The following is a 20,526-nucleotide window of genomic DNA, read 5'->3' as shown; positions in this document are numbered from 1 at the left end:
AGATTATGAAAAAGCACAGATACTTATATTAGGACTCAAAACGGTAGCAAAATTGCAGTTATGAAGTAGCAAAAGAAAATATTTTATATTTGGGGGGTCACAACAGCATAAGAAACTATATTAAATAAAGAATCAAACATTAGGAAAGTTGAGAACCACTGGTCTAAGAAAGGATGCCATCCACAGTAGGCTGGGTCCTCCCAAATCAATTAACAATCAAGATAACCCCCCACAGACATGCCTCTACCAGCTCATCTTCTGCAATCCCTCAATTGAGACTTCCTTCTCAGGTGATTCTAGCCTTTGAGTTGACAGTTAAAGCTAACTAGCACAGTTGCATATGCTGGCTCTCAACACTAGAACCTGATTGACAGAGGCAACCATGTGTTCTCCAATATTTTTTTATATTTATGAAATACATGGTTCTCCAGTACAAGACCTTGAGTAAAATGTAATACTACCTCTGCTCTACTAGAAGCCTAGAGCCCCTGGATGGACCATGTTGAATAAGATACTTTGTTGTGACAACTATAAAGATAGCAAGAAGGTCACCAGCAGCATATGGAGAAGGAAAGTTAGTGTTTTGCACATGAGGGTGGCCAATGCTTTCATTTCTCTTTATTTAAAAGATACAGGATAGTGACATTAGCAAAATGGTGGAATCAGAAGCATCAAATCTCATTATCCTTACAGAGTGACTATAATATGACACATGTGAGTGGGAAATGCCTTCTGAGTACCCCAGAGTTCAACTGGGAAATTTCAAAGTTCAAAGCCAAGAATAGGCATGAATAGTCATGTTGAGACTGATAAACCAAGTGCAGAGATCCATCCTTAAGCTCAGCTACATAGGAAGCTGAGGTAGGAAAAACACAAATTCAAGACCAGCCTGAATAGTACTGGTCAATCTGGAAAAAAAATAAGGAAACTAGGAGGAAGGGACAGTGGGAGAGAAGGGTGAAAAGAGGTGGTACATAGAGAGAGAAGATGTAGTAAAAGAAGTCATCCAATTTCAAATGTCCCCTTTTTCAGAGCTAAGCCCCCACATAACTGAGTGCAAAAGTCCAATTATCAGCTTCTTCCTTGGAAGGTAAAGAGAAAAGTAGAATTTGCATTCAAAGTCTTTTCTCTCGAGGAATTAATTTCTTTCTCACATACTTCACAGTGTTCATGCCTAGGGGCTGCAGAGAACAAAAGTGAGCTTGGCAGCTGGTGTCAGTGCCAGAGAACTTCTAATGCCACAGACAGAAACTGGCACAGCCTGCCACCTAGGGAGTGAAAGCCCAACTTGTGGCTTTGGGAGTGGAAGGGATGAATGGAACAAACGTGTCAGAAAAATCCCAGCTCTTCAAGGAGCTTCAAAGAGACTGGCTTCTGGCCTACCCAACCTGAGGCCACAGGGAAAGGCACATAGTTCAGCACTTTGGAGCTTGTAATACTACAGATAGACACTAGAGGGAGGAGGAGATTACAAACTGAAGACCAAACCAGCAAAACTCTGCCGGGCTTACTCATAAAAGCATAGGAAAAAGTACCCCTAGAAAAACCTGACAGGGTTCTGGAATCTTCAACTCAAATGACTGTGGAAGCCTTTCCTTGTACAGAGCTGAAGTATAAAGATATAGAGGCAGGTGTTTTCGAAATGTACAACCAAATACGAAGGTACAAGGTACATACAAAAAAACCTGAGAAACATGGCCCAACCACAGGAACAAAAGAAATCTCCAAAGCCTAACTTCAGGTAATGGAGTTAAGTGAATTACCAAATTAAGAATTCAAAATGACCATGTTATAGATAGTCAATCAACTCACAAGAATAGAATGAATAGAGTGGCAATATCAACTCTTATTTATTTATTTATTTATTTATTTATTTATTTATTTATTTTTAGATAACCAACAGTGATTTTTAAAGCTAAAGAACACAATAGAATTGAAAACTCACCACATAGTAACTTCATTCACAAGATGGAATCAGCAGTCACAAAGACATTGACACTATCCAATCACAAGCATAATGAAAATGAACACAAAAAGAGAAAAAAATCTTACAAAAGTTAGAGGGCATCATAGAGTGGTTAGGAGGAATGGAAGGGATGGGTGCTTGCTGGAGACTTTGCTGGGCTACTGGTTCAATTCCTAGTGATGAAAATGATGAGAGAGAGAGAGAGAGAGAGAGAGAGAGAGAGAGAAACAGAAAGGAGGCAGATAATAAAAGATTGTGTGAATAGATAATGCCCAAGACTGTGGAGGAAAATGGGCATCCAGATGTCCAAAGAACCCTAGCTGTGATTAATCCAAAGAAGCACGTGTACTGGGAAATTATAATCACATTGTCAAAAATCAAAGATAGGGGATTTTGTAGGCACAGAGACAAAAGTGACTTATCACATACAAAGATGGCTTGGTAAGCATATCAAGAGATTTCTCATTGCAACCTTGCCGGGCAGAAGGAAGCACAATTATATGTTCAAGGGGGGGAAAAAAGAAATGTCAATCAAGAATGCTACAAATGGCTATAGTCTCTCCAGAAATAAAGCAGAAATACCTTCCCAGATAAATGAGAGCTGAGGGAGTTTCATCACCATTTTGTTTATGAAAGTAAGAAATGCTAAAGATAATTTTAATTGAATGTAAAGGATGATGAAGAGTCCCACAAAAGCATATGAAGGCAGAAAGCTCATTGGCAGAGGGAAGTGCATAGTCAAGTAAATGCATAGACCAGTGAAATACCATAATGACAATGTGAAATTGATTTCATCTATGGTGCTAGACATAAATGAAGAATACAGCTCTAAAAATGCAATCTGTGACATTAATGACAACATGTAGGACTGAGGGTGTGGCCCAGTGTTAGAAATTTACTGATTACACACCAGGTCTGCCCATTCCCAAAATAATGCAGGAATAAAACAAAATATAAAATTTGCATTTACTGTGGAAAATAAGCTGCAGTCAGCTTAAAGTCGGTTTTACAAATATAAGTCATGCTACACAAACTCTGTGGTAAACCCAAAGAATATACCTTTAGACTGTGTACCCAGAAAAATGAGAGGATGCAAACTATCCACTGTAAAATAAGACAGCAAAACACAGAGAGGAAAAGAAAGACCTCAAAAACTGTAAGACAGACAGAAAGCAATTACTAAAAAGGTAGCCCTAAGTTCTTCTCTATAATTGTTTTGAATATATTGATTAAAGCCCTGGTCATAGAAATAGAACATCTGAATGGATTTTGAAAAAACAAGATGCACTTTAGATTTGAAGACATGTATAAGCTAAAAGCAAAATATAAATGATGTTTCACACAAACAATAATAAAAATAGAACAAACAGAGGTTGTTCTATACATCCCAGAAAAATATACTTTAAATTTTAAAATGTCTTAAAACAAAAATTATATATATATCTATATAAATATATAGATATATAGATATAGAAAATGATTTAAAAGAGTGAATTCACTAGCATTTGTACTCAGAACAACCAAATGTATGAAGAAATATTGATAGAACTGGGGAAATACACAGTAACACAAGAACAATGGGAGATCATACTATCTCACTCTTAACAACAGACAGGCCATTCAGACTGAAACTGGTGAGTAAACAATAAGTTTGGAAACCTAAGAGGAACAGATGGACTAAACCCACACATAAAGAACATAGTGCCCTGCTGCCTCAGAATGCTTATCCTCAAATGCAGCAGGGCATTCTATAGCATGAATAGAATTTAGGGCACAAAATAGTCTTAACAAATTTTTAAAAGGTTTAACTCACATCACACATCACTTCCAAACATAAGAAAATGAAAGCAAAAATCGAAAAACTTGCTAAACATGTGAAAACCAAATAACTTACTCTTGTATAGTCAATGGGCCAAAGAATAAATAAAATAAATTCAAAGACAAATTGAAAATATCTTGAGACTAGTGAGAACCAAACACAAGGTCCTAAGCTTACATTATTCAACATACCATGTGTGTTTAGTTAACAATACCATGAGCTTAAGAATATAATGCTAACTTTATGTTAACACATCATTTACCGTGATTAAAAACAAACTTAAAAGTTTTAGATGAGGAAAAAATAGCACCTATACCCCCAAAATATTAATTATCTACATGTAGACAGTCAAGAACAAGGCTTCCTAAACTTTACACTCACAACAGCTTTACACCTGAAAAGTTTTTACATGACTATTGATATATAGGTCTAGAAAATAGGTATATATTCACTGGTTACATATTACAAAAAAAAAATTTAAGGCAATTATCTGCTATACATATAATTTTATCATGTATTAAAAACTAAATCAAATTTGCATACTAATAACATGCACATGCTTGTTAATGTTCACATAAAGACCTGAATCTTGACTGATTATTTGATATTGCAGGACACAGAGCATCTTAAATGTTTGTCCAAGTGTTCAATATTTATTTTTATGATCATCAATTCTGAGAACAATGTTCTTCATAAATACATAGTATAAAATACAGGAGTATGTTTAGATCCATTTCAGCAATTATGAAAAAAAACTGCCCTATTTACAAAAGAAAATTCACTGAATGGTTTTCTTCATATTTTATATATTTTAATTAAAATATAATTGTAATGCTTTCCCCTTCTGTTTTCTTCCTCTAGATAATTCCAAGTTGCCACAACTCTCAAATTGATAGCCTCTTCTTATCCCATTATTATTGCTACATGTTTTTAATACACAAATATAAAAAACACAACCTGTGGAGTCCATTCTGCTGTTTGTGTATATACAGTTTCAGTGATACTGTTTGTATGGATAGCTAATTAGAGCGCTCATCCCTGATAGAGGAGAACGCTCCCATTCCCAGCAGTCATCAGTTGCCTTATCCACGGATGTGATCCTGTGAGGGTTTTCCTTTCCACGTCAGCACGTCTACTGATAGGCCATTGTTCAGATTTTGCTTATGCAGACATTTCTAGGAAAGACTGTTTCACAACCAACTTCCTGGTGTTTCATTCTTACAATCTTCCTATCCCCTCTTCTGTGATGTTTGCAGAGTCATAAATGCAGGAGTTGTAACGTAGATATAGCCATTGGGGTGTGGCTGCCCAGGATCTGTTGATGTCTGCACTGTGTCCAGCTGTGCATTCCTGTGACGGTCTCCGTTATCCGTAAAGAAAGGCATTCTGATAAAGGGTGGGGATGAGAATAAGATTTAGATTGCAGTCTGAAATTGGGCTGGTCTGATAAAGTGGTGGTAGTAGAGTCTCTTCTAAGATCTGTGACCTCACTAGCCATTGAGAGTGGGTTAGGCTCCTTGTACCACGCATGGTATCCCTCCTGCTGAACCGGCTTAAGTGCAATTAGGCAGTCATTGGTTACCACCAACACATGAGTGCAACTTACCACACCTTTATGGCTATATTATCATGCTGGTCATTGCCATGGTTGAAAGGTGTCACAACTGGGTAGGATTATTAATTGCCCCTCTGTCTTGGCATCTTGCATAGTATTTTCTGGTAACCTGGAAGTCAGGAAAGAGGCTTTTGGATCAGATCCAGATCAAAGACTTTTGAGTATTGTGTACTAACTGTGCAGTATAGGGGTACAGCAATAGGGGCTTAGTGTCAATCTCTGAGAAGCAACCAAGGGCAACAATAACAGATTATATTGTTTTAAGAGTCTCCTGGATTACCCTGATCAGCCATTCAAATGGGGAAGCCTCATGCCTAGTTCTAAGGTTTTGTTAGTCTATGTTTCTTGTGGGGAGCACTGTCGGCCCCAGTGGAGTAACTTTCTCTAAGGTGTATACATACATTCATACCCATGTGTGTGTGGTTTTTAGGTAAATATAAAATAATAAGATTCCTTAAAGCTTTATTGGATAGCCTTGGTGTTGTTCCTCCCTCTTCCTCTCCCTCCTCCTCCTCCTTCGCCTTCTGTATTGACTTCTTCACGCTCCCCAAACAACCCTCCACATTTTTCTATTTCCTGCTTCATATTACCTACATCCTGCTAGTCCCCTCTCACGACCCCCTACCCTGCTCCGGCCCCTTTATAATTTCCTGACTTCTGTGGCTAGTCCATGTTATACACCCACATCTGAAGATTTGGAGCCAGGAACTGAACATAAGAAAAAAGTACACAGCACTTGTCTTTCTGGGTCTGGGTTACCTGCTCCATATAATCTTTTCTAGGTCCATCTATTTGCCTAGCAAAGGTAGCACATGAACCCACTGAAGATACATTTTAAAGAATTTCAACTTAGCAACGCAAACAGCAATTTTTTTAAATTAAATAATGTAAAGCAGTATAATACAAAGAGACACGAATTTGATCTTGAATGCTGAGGACTAGATGTCTTTCACACACACACACACACACACACACACACACACACACACACAACTTAAACACTGTCTCTAGAAAAGCAGAAAATTTTGTATGGACAGCACAAACATTGTAATTTATAATCTCCACTAGTCTCACATCTGATCTCACATCTGATTTCAGCTAGCATTCCTAGGCTTAGCTCAGCATGACAGCAAGCAGCAGGGTAAAGTTTGCCTGTGCTCTCAGAACTAAGGCCGTGGTGAGGTCACATGATGCAGCACAGGCAAGCACTGCTAAGAACACCTTGAATTTACCACATACCTGACTTTGAATTTGGTTTTGGTTGTTGCATATTCAGAAACCTTCCACCGAGACTCAGGAGAAGGCTCAGAAGTTAAAGCTAGGTAACCAAACACTTGAAAACCTTTTCACTGTTGCCAGCTGCTGTGACCTCCCCCCCAGAACACACACTAAATTATACAATTTCACATGGGCTCATGCTTCCTAGAATAAGAAGCTGCTGCCTGGTCATCTAACCCAGTGGCTCTGAAACAGTGAGATCATTCTTCACTTATCAGATTCCTGCAAAACCAATATGGAAATCAAAGAACGATTATGTTGAGTTGGGATGTTTAGGAGGGATCAAGACGACAGACAGTGTTAAGCTCCAGATCCCCAGGACCGTCTGGTCTAATCAGAGATCATTTCACTGATAAGCCTGGGTCTGAGGATGAATATGTCCTCATGCTGGAGTACCCAAGAGAGTTGTAGCATGACCCTGGCTCTTCACATTCTCATTCAGCCTTCTGTGCCTAACTCGGAAGATGCCCAGCTAACTATCAAGGCGATGGAGACAGGGGACCAGGTGCTGACAGGTTATGGAAGAATGCTTAAGACTAATCACTGTCAGCACACATTTCCAGCTTCAGTCATTCCTAACGTCTATTTGTTTCTGTTATAGAAACAACAGCCTTTCATTAAAAGAACTTTTGAAATTGCATAAAAGCAGAAGAGAAAAAATATAATTCCATCAGTTATGTACACAACCATTAACATGGGAATGTTTTCTGTCTTTTAATGAATAGATTGCTGGGTTTTTGCTGAACTGTGTTCATTCTGTGTATTCAGTTTCGCATCCTGCTTTTTTCACACTGTTACAGCATAAGCACTTTTCATTTGTAAACAACATTTTCTTTCATGGCTGCACAATATGCTTTGATGTGGTTATACTGCATGAAATTTTTTTTTCTAATTTTTCACCACTTTGAATAATGTTCAAAAGGATGTGAAGATACAGTAGTAGAACCACCTTTTTAATGATGTACTGGAGGAGAAAGTACGAAGTCAAAGATTTCTAAGCATTTTCACACATCCTGTCAAATCACTTTCATACTTTATTTAAATGCAATTACATGATGCTTTAAAATTCTAGAAATAAAGATAAACATATTTACCATTATACCCCTGAGGTCTAGAGGCTGACAGCTAGTAAGTATTCTGATAGATTCTTTTCCCATCATTTGAAAATACATATACATATACTTATATATAATTACTAAATTAAGGTCATTATAGTCTATAACAGATTTGCTCTTAATATAATTATTTGTGGACATACCCCTAGGTTAAAATTTCAGTAGCTGGGAAGATGACTCAACTCAGTGAGTAAATTAATTTTTCACACAAGCATGAAGACCTGAATTCAGATCCCCAGGACCCACATCAAAACCCAGAATAGTGGCTTCTGCCTGTAATCTATCTAGAGTGGCAGAAATTAGGCAAATTCCTGGGGGCTTACTAGCTAGCCAGAAACAGTAAACTCCAGATATTTTTATATTAACTTTGAAAGGCACCTGCTTTGAACAACTAGAACTCTAAGAAATGCCCAACCCTACTCTCCTTGTTCTATCTTTTTCAGCCTCCTGCGGTTTGTGAGAAAGATCCTCTGGGTTGATTATGTTAAAAGTGTGGGGTGGATGCCTCCTTTTGACACTTGGGAAATGAGCAGAGTAGGGTCCTCTGTTGCAGGAATGAGTAAGCCTGGAGACATCTCCAGCACTGGGAGGTCCTGTAGTATACCATCCGGACACTCCCCCAAATGACAGCTTCCTCCCAGACCCTCCACCTCTGATTCTTTGCTTGTATGTCTAGCCTGAAAGTTTTTTCTTTCTAGAGCAGTGGTTCTCACCCTTCCTAATGCTGTGCCCTTTAATACAGTTCCTCATGTTGTGGTGACCCCCAACCATAAAATTAGTTCTGTTGCAACTTTATAACTGTAATTTTACTACCATTATGAATCATAATGTAAACGTTTGTGGAGATAGAGGATTACTAAAAGGGTCAGGACCCATAGGTTGAGAAGCTTTGTCTTAGAAAAAACGAGCTCTCAGCAAATAAAATATGTCAACCCCTTTGCTTCAATTTGTGATAACTCTGTAAGTCTATCCCAGCTTCCAGGTTCTCTGCAGGATTGGTTGGTCTTTATTATAACCATCTAATTTCTGACCCCCGCTTGTCCAACCCCCCTTCCTTTACCTCCCTGAAGGTATTGATCCTACAGCTACCACAGTAAACATACTTGCTTCCTGAGCTGGAGCTCCAGCCCTACCGATAAAGTTGTTCCATGAGTCAAATGAACATCCTTGCTGGGGCTCATTCTCCTAACATGCAAAGTAAGAGGTTTTGTCTTGTCTGTCCACAGCTTCGTACTTTAAATGGATTTATGTAATCTCTATTTAAAAAAATCATTTTTATAAAATTCATTGACCAGGAACCAAAGCATTCTTTAGGGTCCTGGTTATTTGTGAATGCACACGACTCTACAGGTCTGGTTCTGTGGTGTAATCCAGAGCCTGCCCCTACGAAAGAGCCTGCCCTCAATGAACAGTCTCCAGACTAGACAGTATGCACAAACAGCTCTTTTCTTCCAGAGAAGGGGATGTCAGCTGCAAGGTATTGGCTACTGTGTTCCTGGGGAGGTATCTGAAGGGCATGCATACCACAGGATCATCCACACCCAAAAAAGTCACATGGCAGCCTCTTATTCACAAAGGAGATACATAAGGCGCTTTTGGATTCCAAGATTAAATAAAGGAAACAGAAACTAAGTGTGCACCCAGTACTCTTGTTCTTCTGCATAGGTTCAGTTAATCTTTGCAGCACTCCCTGTAAGTTGGCCAACACCATCCCTATTTTATAGATGAAGCCACTGTGAAGGACACATAACAGCTCAGAATCAATCGCATGTATGTATGTACAAGAACCAAGGCTACATTCCCTGGTTTTACCCAACTGCAAAGTACATGCCTGCTCCTGTACCTGCTTCCTCGGGAGAGTTAGTGCGCACCTGGAGGGCAAGCCTGTCTTTCCCTTTGGAATCCTGAGCACCTGGCAGGGTGTCAATCACCTGTTATTAAACACATATTTATGACATTAATTACTTAAGATCTCAACTTCGCAGAATGGCATTTCCATTGCGTTATCATACGATCAGCCTTCTGACATCCCCTCCAAACTTCTCTTAAAATGCTCAGCCTTCAGAGGAAACCAAATACATCTCTTCTAAATTACACAGGGAGTTCAATCTTTTCCTGTTTGCAAGATCACTCACCTGTCCTGATAAGCTAGGGTCCCACTGATTGCCCCTAAACTCAGTATGCTTTGGAAAGATGGTTTAAACACCTTCTTAACATATCTGTAAAAAGCATTCAAAGGATATTGGGTCACTCAGTGGGACTCAATGAGACCAATGTACATACTGCTGCCTCCCAGGTTACCTCCGCTTTAATAAAACATGCTTTATAAACCTCGTGAAGGCTATAATTAAATTTATAAGCAGCCTTTCTCACAACTTTAACAAAAGATGTCTAATTGGTAGTGTGTGTATGTTCTGTGAGTGTGTGTGTGTGTGTGTGTGTGTGTGTGTGTGTTTTAAAATCCTGTTCCATAAAGATTATGGCTCCCCCGCTGTTTGGAAAAGATCATCTCACTTGTAACACTAATAACTTGAGCAGGGGAGAAGCTGGCCTGGTGAATGGAATGCACTTCACTGCACATCTTGGCTCAGCTAGAAATCGGAAACAGATGGTCCTTGCGGCTGCTTTCCCACTCGAGCCCGCTCACTGCCAGCCTGTGGTCTTCAGTGGGCTGCTGCTGGCAGTCTGTGACTTGAACATAGTAGGACGTGGCAAAAGAAATCAAATCTTTTCCAATGAGCAGCAAGTTATAATGAAATTTGACAGATATGACATTCTATACCTAACATCTAGTTAGAATATATTAACCTTTTAGTTTTCTTAAGCGCCTTGCAGAGAAGTTGTGAATATACGTATTAGAAGCTTGTGCTGCGTGTGTTCTCTTTTTCTTCTTTTTCCTTTTTAACAAGGGGCAGAGGGTTTAGCCCAATCTTGGGTGGCAGCTGGCTAACAGAAAATGCAGATAGAGATTAAAAGTCAAGGAACTTCTAAATAGAAATGAGGACCAAGAGCTGCCACTGAGGAAGAGATTCATTCTTTGCAGGACATGGTAGGTGAGTTCCTACTGGAAAAAAAAAAAAAAAGCATCAGTATTTTTCTTATGGACAAAATCTACATGTTTGCATGCAAAACACACAGGCAAAAATATGGCTAGTCCCAGAGTACATCACTCAAATGAAAAGGGGTCCCCTGATTTTCCTCAATACTGCTGTTTGTGAATTTTCTTCTGCCACACTGCAAGGTGGCATGGGACACCAGTTTATCAAACTCAGGACACTTATACCTAGAAATGATGTGGACCTGTGCAGACAGCTTTACTGATTTTGCTGGAAGAAAAGAAGGAAGGAAGGAAAGAAGGAAGGAAGGAAGGAAGGAAGGAAGGAAGGAAGGAAGGAAGGAAGGGAGGGAGGGGGAGGGAGAGGAGGGAGAGAGGGAGGAAAGAAAGAAAGGAAGAAAAAAACAAGGAAGGAAGGAGGAGAGAGAGAGAGAGAGAGAGAGAGAGAGAGAGAGAGAGAGAGCTCAAACTCAGAAAAGGGGGCTGGGTGTTTTTACTGTCTATAGAAGAACTGAACTCCTGACCTTTCTATGATACTATGATAGCTCTTCTGCCTTACCTATATCAGGACCTGTGAATGAGACCACACTCACTAGAATTCAGCAAGGTAGTGCAGTGTGCTGAGCTCTATTTGGGGATTTTTCCACCTGACTAAAGTTAGAGGAAAGACCTAGGTATTAATAGTACATAATCTCTCTTCAATACAGAACTCTCTTTTTCTTTCTTTCTTTCTTTCTTTCTTTCTTTCTTTCTTTCTTTCTTTCTTATCTTAGATGCCCACTTGCCCTACATTGAGCTCTGCAGCCTCAACAACAGGGTACCTTTATACTTTCAGGGTTTCTGAGGTTGTATGATTCAAGACAATGTGTGTGTGTGTGTGTGTGTGTGTGTGTGTGTGTGTGTGTGCCCAATGTCTAAATCTAGAAAAAGAAATACAATATATCTGCTTTCTTGTAATAAGAAAAGCATGGGTGGGATAGTTTTGAGTCAAGCAGATGTAGGCTGAATCTTTCCTATTTTTCATTTTTAAAACACAATCCTGTTTGTAGTTTAGATTAGCCTTTTATGGGCAAGTCTCTTGCCTACACCTCCTAGGATCACAGGTGTGCACCAACATACCAGGATGGTCTTTGATCTTGATTGACGTGAATCTTTTGGTAAGACTCTTACCTCTTGGACTCAGACCTGATAACTGAATATAATATCAACCTTCTAGGACTTTTACATATCTTTCACATGCATCACCTAAAAGTGTTTTAGGAGGTGTCTGGCACAGAGCAAGTGCTAAACCTCAGTAAGTGACCTCAGAGGTAATACCAGGGGTATAAGAGCCAAACTCAACCCCAGCGCTTTATCCTCATTCTATTTCCAATTCAGGAACCCTAAATAGGACACTTCACTGCCTAGCATCTGTTTCTGATCATAAAGTGAGGTTAATAACAAGACTACCTCATAGGAACCTACCTGGAAAAAAAATACTTAAGGCTCTTGGAATATCGCCTGGCTGAGAGGAAACACTGGATAAACGTTAGCTGTTATTACATGCTGCGTTCAAATCATGTGCTCTTGTGCAGTTTCACATTTCCAAGGGTCCTGGAAACAAAGCATAAAAGGAGAGGGAAATGCATTTAATTGCTGGCACTACAGAAATGCTATTTAATGGATGGATGAATGGATAAAAGACATATGTTCATCAAAGACAGGTGGTGATACAGCCAGTCTATCTGAAGTAGACACAGAAGGATAATATAGATAAAACAGGCAACGGGGAGTCAAAGAGATGCAGATCCCTGCAGAGTGGGACTCTGACCCAGACCATGTACTAAAAGGGGAAACAGCTTGAACAAAATGTACAGAGGAATCTGTAAGACTGTGCGGCTGCAACTGGCTCTCCAGGTGGGCAGACCTCTGGGTCTTCTTAACATGTTGACCTAACCACTAGGCGAACCTCCTACCATTCCCAAAGCCCTTATAAGAAAGACACAGTCCTTCCTCGGGAATCTCAACGTGTAGCTGGGAAGACAGGCTGAAATACATTATTTTAGGAGTAGGTAGTAGTATCTCTGTTGGAACGAGACTGAGCCTCACAACACAGGACCAAAGGATGGGAAAACAGGGTATTTCTCAAGAGGGGAGCAACATGAAGCAAACAGAGAAGTGCTTGTCACAGAGTAGAAAGTCTGCACAAAAGGTATATTTTTGCACACAACTACACATATACACATATACACACATACACAGACATGTGTGTATATGTGTATATGTACAAACATTATATTCTTTGTTTTCCTGATTAGTATAGGCCACAGAAAATCAGAGAGGTTAAACTGGGAGAGGGCACACAGTCAGTAACTCTCAAAGCAGGGTATGAGACGTCAGAAACAATATTCTCAACTATTCTACTACGAAAGCCGTTGGAAAGCAGTAATATTCCATTACACATTGCCCTTTAGTAGCGCAGGCCCAGAACTTCCCATCAGTGCTGGACACCTGTTGGCAGCAGTCTTGAAAGCCTGTTCCCCAGTGCACTGGAGACAAGACCCAGCTACAAATCCTGGGCCCTGGGACTCTTGGTTTGTTTGTTTGTTTTGTTTGTTTGTTTGTTTGTCTTCCATAACACAAAGGGTTTCCATTGGGCTCTTTATGAAGACCAGAGCAAGGAGGCCCCTGGCACTTGGCCTAAGACTTCTAATGGTCCATTTCCTCCCTAGTGCCTGTATCACCTGAGCCTTACTCTGTCTCCTGACTGTACAACAAGGGGAATCCCACTTCTTATAATAGAGAGTCAAGGAAATTAAAAAAAAAAAAATAAAGAAAGCCCAGACTCTCGCTTGTTTCCCAATGGGAAATGCTGCCTTTGCCTCAGATCCACTCACTCACGTGCATGGAGAAGTGTTCAAATGACAAGAGTTAAATTCAAACCATGTAGCCGCTTTCCGCTACTTTTTTTTTTTTCCTGAGTGAAGGCAAACCATTTAGATGTTTGTTTCCAAAAAGGCATCTGTCAGCAATCAAAGAGGGAAAAATGCATAAGGCAGTGCAATTGTTTGGAGTAGCATTTCCTGGATCATGTTAAACGCTTGAATTGTTCCCCATTATGCTCACCAAATAATTTTATTTCCCACAATAATTGCAATATTTAACATGTTTTATTTAATCTTGTTTTAAGGCTATTAACAACAGGGCCACACCGTGAAAAGGCTGCTATCTGAGGAAGGGCAGCTTCCAGCAGGCTTTTAGTCGACAACGATAATGTTAAATGTATCTAATTGTTCTAGATTTAAAACTGTTATCCAAAAATATCTAACATTTCTTTGTTCCAGACTACTGTGTTATCTGCCACAAAGTCCTCTCAGGTTTTCCATCATTCACAAAATGAAATCTGGATGCCAGTTTAGGTGGTGCCCCATTCATTCATAAATAATGGGCAAGCATAGGACATTCGGAATCCTGGAAATGCTGGGCTTTAGAGGACAGACGCCTCCAACTTCAGAGGTTTCTGACAGACACACTTAGACATGGAAACGCTGCAGCCTCACAAGTCTGTGTGTCTGTGTACCCTCATGCAGGAGAGGAAGCTGGATAAGATAACAGTGGGTCAGGGGGCCTCAGGAGTGGAATGGGTAGAAGGAGAAGTGGATTCAAAGACATTCCTATTTCTTCGGGGTGTGTGTGGCGGGGTAAGGTCAAGTTGCTATTTTACGTTATACATAGAATTTACAAATTCTTTCCTTGTCTTTCTCCAGATGGTCATTTTCATAACGCTGCGGTTGCACAAGGCTGTCAGGGATCTGGCCGGGAAAGTTGGGGTGCATTTCTGAAAGGAGCATGTGTCCCTCGGGGACGCACTTGCTGGGCTATCACGGGTTCCACAGACTTGAGACTAAGGGCATACAAACACAAAGAGCCCCCCAAAGATCGAGAATAATCCTCATAGCCCCGTGTTATTAGAAGATTATAACAAGGGGTTCACAAAAAAAGAGGGGGAAATGCCCAGTTTATTGTATGTCCATCCCTAAATGCAGCTGGGCTCTAAAAGACTAAAAATTACTGAAATTATTTTGGTCAAAAGGAGCTAGCTGCTGTATTACCATAATGCTAAATAATTAAATGATGATGATGACAATGACGACAACAACAACAACTCCTATTACTATTAAGAAGTGCTCCATAAATAAAAGGCAAAAAGCCACCAAAGTAACCTCTTTGCAACTTAAAGACCTGAACCAAAGCTACCAAAGCATAATTAGATTGAAACTATGCCTAGGAAAAATTCATTAGCTAGTTGGACTATTAAAACCACAACTCTTCAATGATCACAGTTGATCCCGGCGAGAAATAGTAATCAATTCTCCCACGCCCTGAGGTACCCACATGGAGGCCTCTGGGTACAGAACTGTAGAACGTCACCAGTGGGAACTTGGAGACCCTATGGTTGCTCATCTTCAAAACAAAACTCAGGAGGAATTTTCAGTGTTGCTCTCACACAGGTGTTATGTGCGGCCTTAACCCGACTCAGCTCTCAGGAATCATAGCTACTAAACACAAGTGACCAAATCCAGGAGATTCTGGTCACTTCCTGCTCTCTGTTAGTCCTCAATAAGTGGCTTGAATTCAGTACCTGTCTAGAGTTTTTCCCAGTTAAAAAAATTCATTTTTCTAGTACTTTTATAGATAGGTCCATGTTATTATGGTTTTGTTTTGTTTTTTCAGGCCAAAAAAACAAATTGCATAACTTAAAATCCTTACAAATAAGATGGCTAGGTTACAGTATGGAAATCAGAGTTAAATTTTCCTGATTGAGAAGACTCTCATATCAAACTTAACCTGAGCTGTGTACAAATGAATTGATAAAGGACTGCTTACTTTATTTCTAAAGATTGAAGATGTCCAGAATTCATTTTAACAGCATCAAAAATATAGCTATATAGCCTAGTGTTGGCTAGAATGCATACTGCACCAGCAATGTAGTAATTTACTCCCGTGAAAACACAACGAAACACAGTGCCAACTGAACCAGAAAGCAGGGGACTCTGAGACTGGCATCCTGTATTTAGGTTCTTTCATAACCAAATTAACTAAAGAATTAATTAAAAATTTTTTAAAAAACACAACAACAACAACCAAAACCACAAACAAGGTACAGAAAGAGAAATAATTTTCTCCTGGAATTTTTTTCTCCTTGGAAAACCTGTTCGGTTATTCCCAGATTTAGTTTTAGAATCTTTGCTTTGCTTCCAAGGGAGATGTGTAACACAGCAAAACCGAACCAACAAACACTTTCTAAAATGCGCAGCTCACAATCTTGAGAGTGGCTGTGAAAAACAGATACTGAATCAGACTTAAAGTCTGAGTTGGGGGGGGAGGGAAAAACGCCCCAAACGTTGCATGATAGTCTCTAAGCAGTTCCATCTGTCAGGCAGAAATTTTAGGCTAATAGCCTGTGGCGATCTCTCTCCGCAGTCCACTACCTGCCTTTGTCCTATTAAATCTCTTTATTCTCCTTAAAAAAAAAAAAAAAAAAAAAAGCGGGGGGGGGGGGGGTTGTTGGAAGGAAAGGAAAAACCTTGCAGACCAAAATCATCTGAGTGATGAAGCCCTAATTTTAACCACCTCCCTTTGATGTGTAGCAGTGGGCTCTTGTTTTAAAGAGAGAGAAGGGAAGACAGTTCTAGCAGCAGACTCCTCATCTCCACTTCACCTTGCCACTGGGTCTGGGAGAGATTGGTTCATTGTCAAGGAGATTTTTTTTTTACCCATGATTCCATATGGTATGGACCGGACTACATGTTGCCCCACATGCCACTGCAAATGTTTTCTCAATTAGGTGTCTTATCTCCCGTGAGTTAGCATCAGATGAAGCTTGCTGACAGCGTAATGGCAGGGAAAGCTTCCGACGGTTCCATCAAATGGCAGCTTTGCTACGACATCTCGGCCAGAACTTGGTGGATGGTGAGTTGGCAGCCGGGACTGCCTTTTTTTTCCTCCCCCCCCCCTTTCTACTTTCCCTCCCTCTTTGACAAAATGTCCCAGACCTCACATTCATCAAACTCACATTTGATTTTTTACACTCTTCAGTGAGGCTGCCTCACACTGCTTCCCCTTGCCACCCTCCCTCTCTCTGCCACTCTGCAACTGGAGTTCCCAGTAATGCTTGCTCTTGTTTTCCATGGGACAGTATTTGGTGGGGTTTTTTTTTTTTTTTTTTTAATATTAAAAATATTTTTAAGACTGTCAAAAGTTTTAAGGTGGAATTCTGTATGTTAGAGATGGATATCTGCAGATTAAAAGAAAACAGAAAACAACAAAAGAGCTGTCTGTCCTGCCCCTTGGGCTTTGTGTCCTCTGTGTAGCCTCACACCCTCTTCACTTTTAATTTTTGAGAACTATAAGGTGCATGGTTCTCCTTGGCTGTGAGATTTTACTAGGGGTGCATACCAAGCCCTGGACTGGTGCATGCAAGCCCTGCTTGTGAGAATCCTTTCATGCCCCAGTAATTGGAATGCCTCAAGTCACCTGTGAGAGTACTCCAGGGCTCCATTCCTCATCTTCCTCAGGGGACCATAGCTCTGACATCTAACTTTTGCAAGTCTGTCTATGTCGGAGCAGACCTTCCGCATCTTGGAACCACCAACTTCGAGTGGAATGGACCCGCACACCCTTTCTTTCCATTGCTCTGGGTACAAGAAAGTTTAAGGAACTCCTGACTTATAGCTGCAGAACGAGTTAACTCACATGTCATGGTCAACCAGGCCAGACAACCTTTGACTTCTGGGATCTCTAAGAGCTGGGGTGAGGTGGGAGGATGTACAATAGCTCATTGTCACAGGAGACGCTCGTCCTGTGAGGAAGAGAGTCCCAGAATCATTGCTGTCCTCGTTAGGGTGGTGTCCGTTAAGGATTAATTCGTTAGCACCGCATTCCTAGTTTTCCGTAATTATTATTCTTACAGCAAGCGTGAATTCTTCCAGGGAGTGAAAAAAAAAAAGTTTGCTGCCAGGACAATGAATGTATTATCCGTTCCTAACTGGACCGTGAACTTCAGCTCATTTCACATAGATATCAGTTTAAGAAAAGGAGAGTGTGTGTGATGTTGAAGGGGGAGCCTGGCGAATGGAATTACAAAACAGGGCATGGTTCACTGTATGATCTACAGAAAAAGTACTCTCCCTTCCTGGACAAATGGTGCTATCATTTTGGCAAGACGTAGGAATTCGGAAGACGGGGACTATTAAAAGTGAGCTACTGCAGGATTCTATTCGGCTGCTGCCTGGGATTCAGTATGTCCATGCCAAGGACTTGAGTAAAAGTAGTTCTGGGTATGTGTGTACTTGTATATTTTCTCTCGTAATTTCTTAACTAGACCTCGGAAACTTTACCAGTGGTTACAGAACAATATCACAGAGCGCTTTTGGTTAATGAGACTCACAATCCTCTATCTCTTACGACCCTGAATTCGTATTCAAGGCATTTATTTTCCCATTAGACTTTCTGCCAGCAAGAACAAGGTTTGCTTGTATGAGATGGTCATATTGCTTCGATTCACACAGCTTGTTAAGCACTACAAATGAATTTACTGATTAGATTGGCAATTATTTTCTATGCTAAGTTGTAAGCTTGAAAAAAAGGGGGGGGGGGGGACTGTCCTGATGCCATGCTCTCAGGAAAAACATTCTTTTTCCTTACTGTACTTCAGAAGGTCCTAGATTTTATAGACTGTTAATGGTAAATTGTGTCATCTTTTTTATTTCTTGCAAATATCACCGAATGCTTCTCTCTCGCTCTTTCCCCCTCTCTCTCTTTTTCCCCCTAATTTGGAAAACTGTAATTTCTTTTCTGTAAAGTTTACTTAGAAGTTGCTCTTCATCTAAAATTATTTTACAGATGTTGTACCACAGGGGAAATAATGTATAAAAGTGGTGGGAACACTTAGCAATGCATTTGACTAAAGATAAACAATGCAGAAAGCTCGCCCGCTGCTGTTTAGGCTGCATACTGAAAAGAAGTTTCTCAGTACTTCAGTGCCTCTTGATTTTTGCCTTGAATAAGGGGTGAGAAATCTACAGGCTCTTTAGAGAAGTTACAGAAAATACCATAGGGGATAAATCAAAATTTTAGTTCCCTTAAGGGCAATTGCACACCATAGAATTTTAGACCTACCAATTACAAATAATTCTGATGTAAATTTTCCATTTTTGGTGGCAAACTAAGGCAAAGCTTTGCTGAATGGTGGAACAACTGATGAAAAGAATACACATTTTATCTTTTATTTTTTTATTTTTCTTTCCTTGACTAGCCCTCACTCCTCCTCCCTCAAGATCACCACCTTATTAACCCAATTTTTCCAAAGTGAAGAGAGAGAGAGAGAGAGAGAGAGAGAGAGAGAGAGAGAGAAGAAAAAGTCCTGGTTTACATGGTTCCTCCAGCAAAAGACAGTTCAAGATCTGAATTTCATATTAAAGGCAAATAAAGCTTTAAAATTACCTCCTGTGTCATCTGGCTGCTCAGACTCCGGGCTCATAGTGGGAGCCTCCGGCTTGGTCCTCCCAGCATACAAAGGCAACTCAGTGAATGCCCCCTCCGCCCATGGAGACTCGGCCTCAGCTGCCAGCTCCGGGATATGCAATTTTGCTTTTTAATGAATCGTAAACAATTTGTATGGCAAATGAGTTTGTTTGTTTTAGTTTTGGGGCATATGCTGAGCCAGGTTGTACAAGGTCATCACCTAGTCCAGGACTTAGGTGCAAATGGGTGGAGCTCTGGATCACTTTTTAATTTTTTTTCTAAATAATAAAGACACACTAGGATGAAAGAAACTGGTCAATAAAAGATTAAGAATAACAACCCCTCTCCCCTTCCTTTTCCTCCCTTCCCCCCCATAACTGCCCTGGCTTACAGTGGCGTTCTGTGCCCTTTTAAATAACTAACTGGAAATCATTTGCATGAAGTAACCGTTGTTTCTTTTGGGTGTAAGTTTTAGCTTTGTCTTTAAAAGACTACTTCCACTTAAGAAACAGCTATTTTATGATGAAAAAATACTGGCATGGGACATCTCTAGCCATCCCTTCTTAAGATTAAAAGTTAACACTTTCCTGAAGGATAATGGATATATGAAATTAGAAATGTATTTTTATATAAAAATGGTGCAAAAAAAGTACATTGGACACCCCAACATCTAATGAAAACTTTTATTCAAAGCCACCAAGTCGTAAACAACTGAGAGGTTGACAGGCAACTGGGTTCAAGCATGCACATTCTAACAGTAATTACCTTTGGCACGGCCACTTATGAGAAATCTTTTGATATCTGAGCCACTTCTCTAATGCTTTAATCATGTAAATCAAGAAATAGATATTGCGTATCAACTTCATCTCTCTGTGTTGTGACATATCTAGTTGAAACTTTCCGATCAAAAACTAAAGAGAGAACTTGCAAAATTTATTCTTCACTTCAAATGAATCCGAAATGCTCAAATGCGCATGTATGCTCCAGAAAGAACTCTCATTTGTTAGAATACCTCCATTCTCCCCTTACAGCTTCAAAATGAAGGCAGAATGATTCTTCCCCTGGTCACACTAATTTATCGACAGGGGTTGGTTATGGGAAGATTTGTCTGTGAATTTCAAAACACACTTGTCTTTCTTCTATCTGTCAAATTTAAGAGTTATGACAGCGAAA

General features: G+C 40.1%; 1 long non-coding RNA gene across 4 annotated transcripts; it reads right to left on the bottom strand.

Moving 5' to 3' along the window:
* Positions 1-1,844: 1,844 nt before the first annotated feature.
* Positions 1,845-19,630, bottom strand: LOC117709636 (uncharacterized). Of its 4 annotated transcripts, none has more exons than XR_013110574.1 (4): positions 19,333-19,630; positions 12,313-12,441; positions 5,392-10,857; positions 1,845-5,171 (listed from the first exon to the last, which is right to left on the bottom strand). It is a non-coding gene; the product is annotated as an uncharacterized LOC117709636 (long non-coding RNA). The 4 variants fall into 4 exon arrangements; XR_013110576.1 differs by having other exon boundaries at positions 1,845-5,509; positions 9,637-10,857; positions 19,333-19,624; XR_013110575.1 differs by having other exon boundaries at positions 1,845-9,724; positions 10,602-10,857; positions 19,333-19,616.
* Between the last annotated feature and the right edge of the window lie 896 nt (positions 19,631-20,526).

Source organism: Arvicanthis niloticus, chromosome 5 (genome assembly GCF_011762505.2).
Source record: "Arvicanthis niloticus isolate mArvNil1 chromosome 5, mArvNil1.pat.X, whole genome shotgun sequence".
NCBI classification, from domain to species: Eukaryota; Metazoa; Chordata; class Mammalia; order Rodentia; family Muridae; genus Arvicanthis; species Arvicanthis niloticus.
This window is presented reverse-complemented; position numbering and strand designations above follow the sequence as displayed.